Source organism: Marmota marmota, unplaced genomic scaffold (genome assembly GCF_001458135.2).
Source record: "Marmota marmota marmota unplaced genomic scaffold, marMar, whole genome shotgun sequence".
In the NCBI taxonomy this organism is placed as follows: Eukaryota; Metazoa; Chordata; class Mammalia; order Rodentia; family Sciuridae; genus Marmota; species Marmota marmota.
The window spans coordinates 7,088,949-7,099,577 of NW_025999924.1; the positions used below are offsets into that span (position 1 = coordinate 7,088,949).

At 41.6% G+C, this 10,629-nt stretch overlaps 1 pseudogene; it reads left to right on the plus strand.

Moving 5' to 3' along the window:
- The first annotated feature begins 5,142 nt into the window (after window positions 1-5,142).
- Window positions 5,143-7,868, plus strand: LOC125615740 (annotated as a pseudogene).
- Window positions 7,869-10,629: the final 2,761 nt, after the last annotated feature.

Consider the following 10,629-nt stretch of genomic DNA (forward strand, 5'->3'; position numbering starts at 1 on the left):
AGATGACTTTTCCTAAAAAAAAAAAAAAAGTAGTCATTCTTGGGGCTGGGGTTGTGGCTCAGTGGTACACTTCTTGCCTAGCATGCGTGAGGCATTGGGTTCGATTCTCAGAGCCACATATAAATAAATAAAATGAAGGTTCATTGACAACTAAAAAATTTTTAAAATGCATATTATCTAAAAAAAAAAAGTAATCATTCTTTCAGGCATTCCCATGCACATTGATCAAAATCAGTATCATTTTAAAAAATGAAAAGCAAAACCAAAAAATTCCACTTCCAAGAACAAGCACTATTCATATTTTCCTATGTTTCCTAGTAGATTTTTCCCCACACAGCTCTTAAAACATAGTTGAGATCATGCTTAATATATAATTTTATGATCCACCTCTTTTTTATTTTTTTGGCCTTAGTATTACATCAAACATTTTCTCATGTCCTTAAAAACTCTTTTTAAAGAAAAAAATTTTTTTAGTTGTTATAGACCTTTATTTTATTTATTTATATGTGGTGCTGAGAATCAACCTAGTGCCTCACACATGCCAGGCAAGTGCTCTACCACTGAGCCATAGCACTAGCCCCTTAAAGAAAAATCTTAATAGCTGCATGACGTACCACATATGGGGGTCTGACAATTTATTTAACCATTCCCTACTGTTGGGTATTCAGATTGTTTGCAGTTGTTTTGTTCTTGTTTCTGTTTTTTCTGAGTCAATCTTCAGTGAACATAATTACTTAAAATTCTTTATCTCATTCCTGTTTATTTTCTCGAGGCAGATTTCTAGTAGAAAAGACTGGGTCACAGGGTACTAACACATTTAAAGACTCTTGAAATGTACAAATACCTTTCTCAAGAGATTGTTCCAGCTGCTCCTTGCGACACCTAGGGCCTTGCACAGCCTGTGGTGATGGAGCCTCACTCAGTGCTGATGGGACTAGAAGGCAGGAGAGCTGCGTCATAGCCCCTTATTCTGCCACAACCCAGATGTCTGACTCACAAAAGCAAATTTTTTAAAACACCAATAATAATGATTTAACAACATATATGAACCTTATGTGATTTTTAAAATCACTTTCACATTTGTTCTCTTGCTTAATTGTTTTCAATCTCATAAAACAACCGGGAGGTATTATTCCCATTTGAAATATCAGAAAACTAGGCCCAAAATGATTCAGTGATTTTTTTTTTTTTTCACAATCATGAACTGGTGGATGGCATGAAACACACAGCTTCTGGCTCATATTTCAGAATACTTTCCACTAGCTCACATGGCCTCCTTCTTTTCACCTTCCATAAAATTGTTCTGGATCTAGAGGTAGGGAGAATCCTAATGCTTCTAACACCACTGTGCCCACAGATCACTTAGGAATCTTGGGATCAGTAGGCCAGCTTAGGGCCAAAGATTCAACATTTCAAATAAGCTCCCAGGTCATACATATAATGTTGTTGGTCTGTGAACCTCAATTTTTTTTTTAATGAGATCTCACTATGTTGCCCAGGTTGGCCTCAAACTAATGATCTTCTTACTGCAGTCACCAGGGTCTGTGAACCTCACCTGAAATAGGCATAAAACAGTCTCTCAGTTTCTTTTCAGCAATAATAGTCAATTTCAGTATTTTCACATAGGATTAAATTGTATAATATATAGAAGCCATTTTATTATATAGAACCCACTAAGTTCCAAAATGTAGGTAAAAATTAGCAACTGACCACAGACAGCCTGGATTCCATAATTTTCTGCCACAATTTCATTATTTGAAATAAGGAAGCTATAAAAACAAAGCTCCACATACCTCTAAGGACAAAGTTCTTCAGAGCAAAAGAGCAAAGGTTACAGAACCAGCCCAGTACTAAGTATGGTATTTAGCTGGGGAGGCAAGAGCTGTTCCCAGAGAAGTTAACTATGCATTCAGGGCACATGACTTAAGTAGTGGCAAGGGAAGGGATTCCAGGCAGGAGTCACAGTCTTGGGAAAGCAAAGAAAATAGGAGTGAGTCAAATGTTTTAGGGACAGTGAATAGACTCATTTGGGAAGAATGCATATTTCACACATAGGGAGATAGGATTGAAAGTACAACTCCAGGCCAGATATTTGTAGCCTGAGGATACTTGGTTGAATTTAGACCTTTATCTACTAGTACACAGGCATGTGCCATCGACAGCTTTCAAACAAAGGAGTGACATGATGAAATGCTGCTTGGAACATGAGTTTCGTTTTGTTTTGTTTGTTTGTTAGTTAGTTGTAGATGGATACAATGCCTTTATTCTATTTATCTATTTTTATGTGGTGTTGAGGACTGAACCCAGGGCCTCACACGTGCTAGGCAAGTGTTCTACCACTGAGCTACAAACCCAGCCACATGGAACATAAGTTTATAGAGGGGAACAAAACTGCAGTGTTAAAAGACCATGACCATATTAAGGTATATGGGAATGAAAACGAACATGGACAGATAAGAAAGATATTGTGAATGGGGGGAAAGTAATAGATCAACTCTCTACTGGCTTCTGACGTGAAACAAGTGATGGAAGAGTTCATGGTCTCTGGTTTCAAGGCTGGATGACAGGAAAATGATGGTACCATTAGCAAAAATAGAGACATTGGGAAGCATGTTGACTTAAGACAATTTCCTCTGATTAAACACCCACAACCATTGCCCCAAACAACTTTATATCCTGGCATGGTCCAGAGTACTATGGGCATAATAGCAGAAGAAACATTATTTGAGGTAACTTGACCTTAGTTTTCTGATTATTAGTAAAAATTCTACCTTTTGCCTATAAAGACAGCTGCTGGGCTTACAATTGGTTTTTCAGGAATGATGGGTATGCAGATTTCTTCCTCCCCTTCTACCCATCATTACAACTGTCATTGGTAACACAGCTTACTTGAAGGGAGAGGGAAATTTACATGCTGGGACCAAGGCCAAACTAAGGCCTCCACAGGGCTGAGACTGTAAGAACTGAATAGTGAATTCTGGCTTTCTGCCTACTCTCAGCACACACGTACCTTTCTAAAGGCATTCATCTCATTCTGATTACATTCTGACTTAGTGTGCTCCACTAGAACCTTCCTTGTTGGAATCTGAAATTCTTTTACAATTGAGCTCAACTCACAAGTAGACTGGCTTCATTGCCTTAGAGAGGCCTTGATGTCCTCAGAATAGCACAGTTATTTGCAGCCAAAGGCAGACCTTTGTACACCATTGGCAGCCTCTTCTCGGCAGAGCTCGTGGGAGCCTGAGAGGAGGAAGCCCAGACATGCAGGCGATTTTCTCCTCTGTGCATCAATCCACTCCATTGTCTTTTTCAGTGGTTTGACCTCACACCACAATTGTCAGGTATTTTGGAAAGTTCTGAGATATATTCATAGCTCTGGCAGTATAGGCAGATTTTTATTTAAAATAAAGCAATAATAGAAACATTTCAAAAGGAAGGGTATGTTTTTTGTTTTTGTTTTTGTTTTTTTAAGCCAAATGTCTTTCATCAAGTTTCTATGGGGATAGCTCCATGTATGTCCATGTATGGATTTTTTTTTCTCACTTCTTATCACAGATAACAAAAATTTATGGAACATACACTTGTTCAGAGCACAATAATAGAACTGCCATTGTTCAGGGTTCAGGACAACTTGCTAATTCCCTAAGCCCAGTGAAAGAGTTTGATTTTCCCCCTCTGTAATAGCCATCTGTTAATAAAGATTAACTATATTTCAATGATACAAGTATATAGTATCATAAAGAATAATTGATAATAAGTTTCCAGCTCATACTAAATAGATGGGTCTATGAGATGAAGCCACCAAGAAAAGGGCTTCTCTAATTCTTTGTCCTCTTCTGACTTCGGGCAGAAGCAGTGTTAGTGGTGGAAGAGATGCTCCAAGCCTGAAAGGCAGATGCAACAGCAGCATCTGGTGCAGAAGAGATGAGGAATGAATACTCAGGGCAACTCTGGTTTTGTTTCGCTAGAAAAACATGATTTTATTTTTCATTCTTCTCAATCACTTCTCTAACCAGGAAGCCTGATACAGACAAAGAAATCAGTTCATATACATCCTCAATCACAGAATAGTCTTTGAGAATGTGCAACTGATTCAAAACAACTGATTTTTTTCTACCACAGTCACACAACAGGAAAATACTCTGATCCAAATAAGTGCTCGACACTTGCATAAGAGCAAACCCACAGAAGGAAGACAAGGCTCTGCAGGAAACCAGCTGGATTTCAAGAGTTTCTTGAGATGTTTGGCAATAGTTTTTTGACACGTATTTGTGTGTGTGTGTGTGTGTGTGTGCGTGTATGTTGTTTAGGACTGAACCCCAAGGCCTCTCACATGCTAGGCAAGCACTCTGTCACTAAGCTACATATTCATTCCTTTTTACTTTTTAATTTAATGTAATTTTATTTTATTTTAAATAGTGATGAGGATTGAACCCAGGTTTATTTTCCACTGAGCTATATCCCATACCATTTTTATTTTGGGATGGGACCTTGCTAAGTTGCCTAGGGCCTCACTAAATTGCTGAAGCTGGCCTTCAACTTGCAATCTTACTACCTCAGCCTCCCGTGTAGCTGGGATTATAGGCATGTGCCACCACACAAGGCTACGTATTTTCTAAAAGTTTGCTATCTGTGGAACCAGCTAAATTCTTGAAATGTCACTTCATGTTGACATTCCCAATGGTGGGTAAAGTTTAGTTTATTGACTGTGTCCACACAAGCTGAAGTAGAGAATCTTGGAAAGCAGCTGGAGGACGTGGCTCAAAAGGCCTCTTTTGGTAGTCTGGAGCCTGTTTTAGTTCTGTTGCACTTTCAGTAAATGGGGTAAAATGAACAGAGACTAAACAGTTTGTGTTGCTGCAAGTTTTATATTTATGGTTTGGGGTAGTGTCCTAAATCTTTCAAAACATGGAATTTATTAAGGTTTACAGAGGTAAAATATCATTGAAAGGGGCTGGAGTTGTGGCTCAGTGGTATAGCACTTGTCTAGCATGTGTGAGGCCCTGGGTTCGATCCTCAGCACTGCATATAAATAAATAAGTTAAATAAAATATTCATTTACAACTAAAACATATTTTTAAAAAATAATTGAAAGCTATTATAGCTTTTTACTTATGTTCCTAAAGTTATATTCGTTGGCATCAAATCTCAACTATTTATTTATATATATATCATCAGAAAAGTGGTGTGATATGTTCAGGAAGAATATATCCTCAGAGGATATTTGTCCATCTTGCAGTTACTCTTCAGTTCATCAAGGAAGGCAATCTCAGAACTGTATTCTTTTTTGATTTAAATCGTTCTTGAGAAATCAGTAGATCCCCTCAAATCATACTATAGGATCATCCCTTATTTGCTTCTCCTAGGTTTCTCCAATGGTAGTGTTTTCTAAAATTATAGCATAATATCACAACCAGGATATTGACTTAATGCAATCCTGTGATCTTATTCAGGTTCATCTAGTTTTACTTGTACGGTGCGTGCACGTGTGTGTGTTTACACAATGCTGTCACTTAGGTAGTTTTGTATATACACCAGAGTCAAGATGTAGAACATTTCCACCACACAAAGACTCCTTGTGTTGCCTTTTTGCTACCACACACATACCCCTCCTACATCCCAAGTTATATTGTTTTGTCCTATCAATTAGCTCTCTGTGTGGATGGAAAAAGCAGTTTCTAAGTGACCAAGAGCATAGGCTTTAAAACACCATTGTGAGCAAATCAAGGCCATGCTGGAGAGGTGCCAAGGAACCCCAGGAAGGCACTGAGGCTCAGGGAGATGGCCTGCCACCCAGGGTCACATGTTCAGGGAATGGCTAGAGAGCCCATCTTTGACTCAGGTCCCTGGCAAATCCCAGGGCCTAACCAGGGTTGAACACCAATCTCCAGCAGGCCAGGCAGTAGAGCTGGCCTACCTCTGGGACTTAGATCTCCCTGTGCCAGCAGGAGCTGAATCAATGGTCTCACAGCCCAAGAAGAGGGTCACCTTATCTGTGTTTATCACCCTCGTACCCCTATGCAGGCATGTGGCTATGACTGAAGGAGTAGGTGGCTTGCGAATCCAGGCGTGGCCATCCCTGGGAGTCCCCTGCCTCCATGAAGGCAACTGGGGCAGGCTCAGTGGGGAAACCCAGCCCTTGGGTGCCCTCTAGCAGGACTGCAGCTCCTGTGCCAACTGGACCACCTCAGCTCTCCAACCGAGGATGCTCTCCCTCTTACCCTACCCCAAATAGCAAGGACACACTTGGTGACCTGAACCTCCTCCTGCCACATTCTGATGAGGAACCCCCAAAAGGAGCATCATTCATTTTGGACTTGGAGCCACTGCACCTGCCCCCATCCCCACCACAGGCTCTGACAGAGGGAATATCAGTCCAGCCTTGACCCAGTCACCTTAAGCCCTCAGAGAAGGAGCTGCCACCTCTCCTAAAGGAACCTGTTGGCTTCCTGGAAAGAGAGATTTCCACAGATGTCTGTGCCTTCTGCCATAAGATAGTGTCCCCCTGAGAACAGGCCATGGAGGCCATGAAGAGGCAACACCATGCCCAGTGCTTCACCTGCTGTCCCTGCCACCACCAGCTGGCCAGGCAGAGCGTCTATCAAAAGGATGGGCAGCCCCCTGTGAACTCTGCTACAGGACACCCTGGAGAAGTGAGGCAGAGTGTGAAGAGGTGGTCTGGGATCACATCATCAGGGCCCTGGGCCAGGCCTTCTACTCCGCCTCCTTCCCATGTGTGAACTGCACCAGGTTCACACATGGTGAGGTGCATCAGGAAAGAGAGCTTTGCCCTCGACAGCCAGACCAGATGTACTTCCTGGAGGACTTCTACAGGAAATTTGCTCTGTGTTCAGCATCTGTGAGAATCCTATCATCCCCCTGAGTAGGAAGGATGCCTTCAAAATCAAGTTCATGGGAAGAAACTTTCATGAAAACTCTTGCAGATGCTGAACTGCAGTATCTTCTGTCTGTGGAACCCATAGACTAGGGGCTGCTACCTTCCGAAGGACCATATCTTCTGCTAGCCATGCTACATGAAGCAGAGTGCCCCAGGGTGCTGCTGAGAGTGCTTGCCAGCCCTGGCCAGGGCCCTTCCCTGACTTGGTTTCCCTTCCTGATGTACTCTTGCATACTTCTCTTCCACGCCTCACTGGGAACCAAGATGCAGCTCAGCCTAGCATTTCTGAGATTCAGGGAGCTGAGCCACCTTGGGCTCAGAAATGTGTGCTGTATACAGTGGTTCCTCAGGCTTTCAACTTCTCCACATCTCCAGATGGTACCTGTGTCCCTAGCACTCACACTTAACTGTCTAGTAAAAGGTGCTGAGACCAGCTCAGAGTACAAGGCTGAGCTGTGTAAGGAAAAACTCCAAAACTGCTTTTTAAGAATTTTGAGATTTACTAATCTGATTATACTATAGTAATAAAAACAGTATGGTATTGGCATCAAAATAGACAGAAAGACCAATGCAAGAGAATAGAAGACACAGAGACAAATCCACAAACCCCAGCCATCTAATACTTGACAAAGGTGCCAAAAATATATTTTGGAGAAAAGATAGCCTTTTTAACAAGTAGTGCTGGAAAAAATGGATAGCTATATGTAGGAAAACAAAATTTTCTCACCATGTACAAAACTCAAATCAAAATGGATCAAAGACTTAGGAATTAAACCAGAAACTTTGCAACTGCTAGAAGAAAACATAGGGTCAACACTCCATCATATAGGTGTAGGCATTGACTTCAGTAACAAGACCCCCAAAGTGCAAGAAATAAAACCAAGAATCAATAAGTGGGATGCCATTGAACTAAAATCTTCTCATAGATAAAGAAATGATTAAGAGCATAAAGAGAGAGCTTACAGAATGGGAGAAAATCTTGGCCAGCTGCTCCTCTAACAGGGGATTAATATCTAGAATATTTAAAGAACTAAAAAAACCTTAACACCAAAAAACAAACAAATAATCCAATCAATAAATGGGCAAAATAACTAAACAGAAACTTCTCAAAAGAAGAAACACAAAAAAGTCAATAAATACATGAAAAATGCTCAACATCTCTAGCAATCAGGGAAATGCAAATCAAAACTGCACTAAGATTTCCTCTCACTTCAGTCAGGATGGCAATGATCAAGAACACAAACAATAAATGCTGGCTAGGTTGTGGGAGACAATGTACACCTTTAAACTGTTGGTTGGACTACATAATAATTAAACCACTCTGGAAAGCATTGTGGAGTTTCCTAAAAAACTAGGGGTGGAACCACCAAATGACCCAGCTATCCTACTTCTGCGTATTTTCCCAAAGGATCTAAAATAGCATACTACAGCAACACAGCCACATAATGTTTTAAGCAGCAAAATTCACAATAGCTAAATTATGGAATCAACCCAGATGCCTGTCAATAGACGAATGGATTAAGAAATCATTATATGTACATATATACAATGGCGTTCTACTCAGCCATAAAAAGGATGAAATTATGGCATTTGCCAGTAAATGGATGGAAATGGAGATTATCATGCTAAGTGAAATAAGTCGAACTCAGAAACTCAAAGGTCATATTTTTCTCTGATATGCGGAAACTAGAGTAAAATAAAGGAAAGGAGGAGGGAAGTTTAAGATTACAGAAAGAACCAATCAAATACAAATTAATACCTGAGTGAAAGGAAGTCTAGTAGAGTAGATGAAGGAGAAGGGGTGAGGGGAGGAAGGACGAGAGGGAAAAGTGGGGGATCGTGAACTGAAATTAATTTCTATGCATGTATGAGTTTGTCAGGATGAACCCAACTATTGTGTATAACCATAAAGGTCTAAGAGAGAAAGGAAGGAACAAAGGAAGCAAGAAAGGGAGGGAGAGAAGCAGAATTTTGAGGTTTAAATGATGGGAAACAGTATTTTTCACATTTGTGGGAGATAAATCTTTTCTTTTAATAATTTGGTTTTGGGTGGGGCAAAATCTCAACAGACACCTCCTCTTGGTTCACAAATGTACAGAATGTGACCAACTGGTGACATAGCCCTGGGCTTCCCCGCTCTGGGACATGTCAAACTGATATGAGGCTGGGCCAGCGGCAGGAGGGAGGAAGGTGATCCACAGATACCTGAAGACATCAGCAGCCCTTCACCTGCCCTCTGGCCCTCCTCTGGGGTGCTACAGTGAGTCATCAACAGAAACAGATTTAGTGTCTTTTGTATGTTAGGGGACAGGGATGGGGTTGAGTGTCCTTCCTGAAGCCTCAAGTCGGGCTGTGCACATCCCTCACACAATCATCCAAGCACAAATTTCTTCAAAATGGTGGCAGGGCAGGTGTCCCTTCAGCCCCCACAGTTGTGTCCCCAAGTCTCACCTAGGCCCTGCAGCCCAGATTGCCCTGCAATCCCTGCCTCACCTAGGCCACACCGAGAAGACTTTTTTCTCTTAACAAAAATCACCTTTGTAGCTTCATAACATCACTAAGGTATCTTGTAGAACAGATTAACACGTGCTTTTCTCCATGGGGTCTCTTGATGGACCATGTGCTCCTGTGAGAATCCTGGGTTCTGGCTACTGGGTAGAGCCCCTCAGGCCTTCCAACCAGCTCCCTGTTTTAAGCTTAGAGCATTCCTATGCTTCAGCATTCCGAGCCACCTTCACAATTTTTTATGGTAACCAAGGACTTCCTATCCTGCTATTTCTACTAACTCAATGTACCATTTTCTTTTACTTACTTCTAATTTGACTTCCTGCTAAGCAATAGATCCTAGTAGCAAGTAACATGTTCATGAAGTTCAGGTTGTGTTTTTCCCTCCTACACATGCAAATAAATGTGTAACTTAAAAAAAAAAAGCCACTGCCTGGGTTTGGATCCTGGCTCTGCCACTGTGGTAGGTAATTTATAATTTTAAGATGAGGATCTCTAGCCAAGCGTAGTAGCATACTCTTATAATTCCAGGTTCTTGGCAGGCTGAGGCAGGAGAATCTCAAGTTTGTAGCCAGCCTGGGCAATTCAGCTCTTCCTAAGTTGAGTTTAGCTCTGTCTCAAACTGAAATAAAATAAAATGAGCTGGGCTTATAGCTCAGTGGTACAGCACCCTGGGTTCAATCCCCAGTATCAAAAATGGAGAAGGAGGAGGTGGAGGTGGAGGGGGAAGGGGAAGGGAGGACAGGGGAGGGGGTCTCTTTGTGTTGCCTAGGCTATCCCTTGAACTCCCGGGCTCAAATTATCCCCTTGCCTCAGCCTCTTAAGCAGCTAGGACTATAGCATGTGCCACCATGATCTTATTTAATGCTTACAAAAGCCTTAAGAGATAGGCATTCTTGTCCCTATTTTTCATATGAGGCCTTACTTGTTTTACTTTTACTGGTAAATGAAATAAAATACAGTATTTGCCAGAGTAACCCATTACAAGATATTCAAACTACAATACAAAACCAGGTCTATCTGAATCCCAAACCCATTGCTTTGCCATGAGAACAAACATATCCATTGCAGGTGTCCAGTTAGAGCAGCGTGCTGGTTGTTAAGGCTATTTTCCCCCTCATCTATTCTCTGCTTTTTATATGCGGAGGAGTTCTAGCTTGCTCCCCCCCACCCCATTGCTGCTGCCAATAGGGGGCGGTGGGGAAGGAGGCACTCCTTCCTTCCCA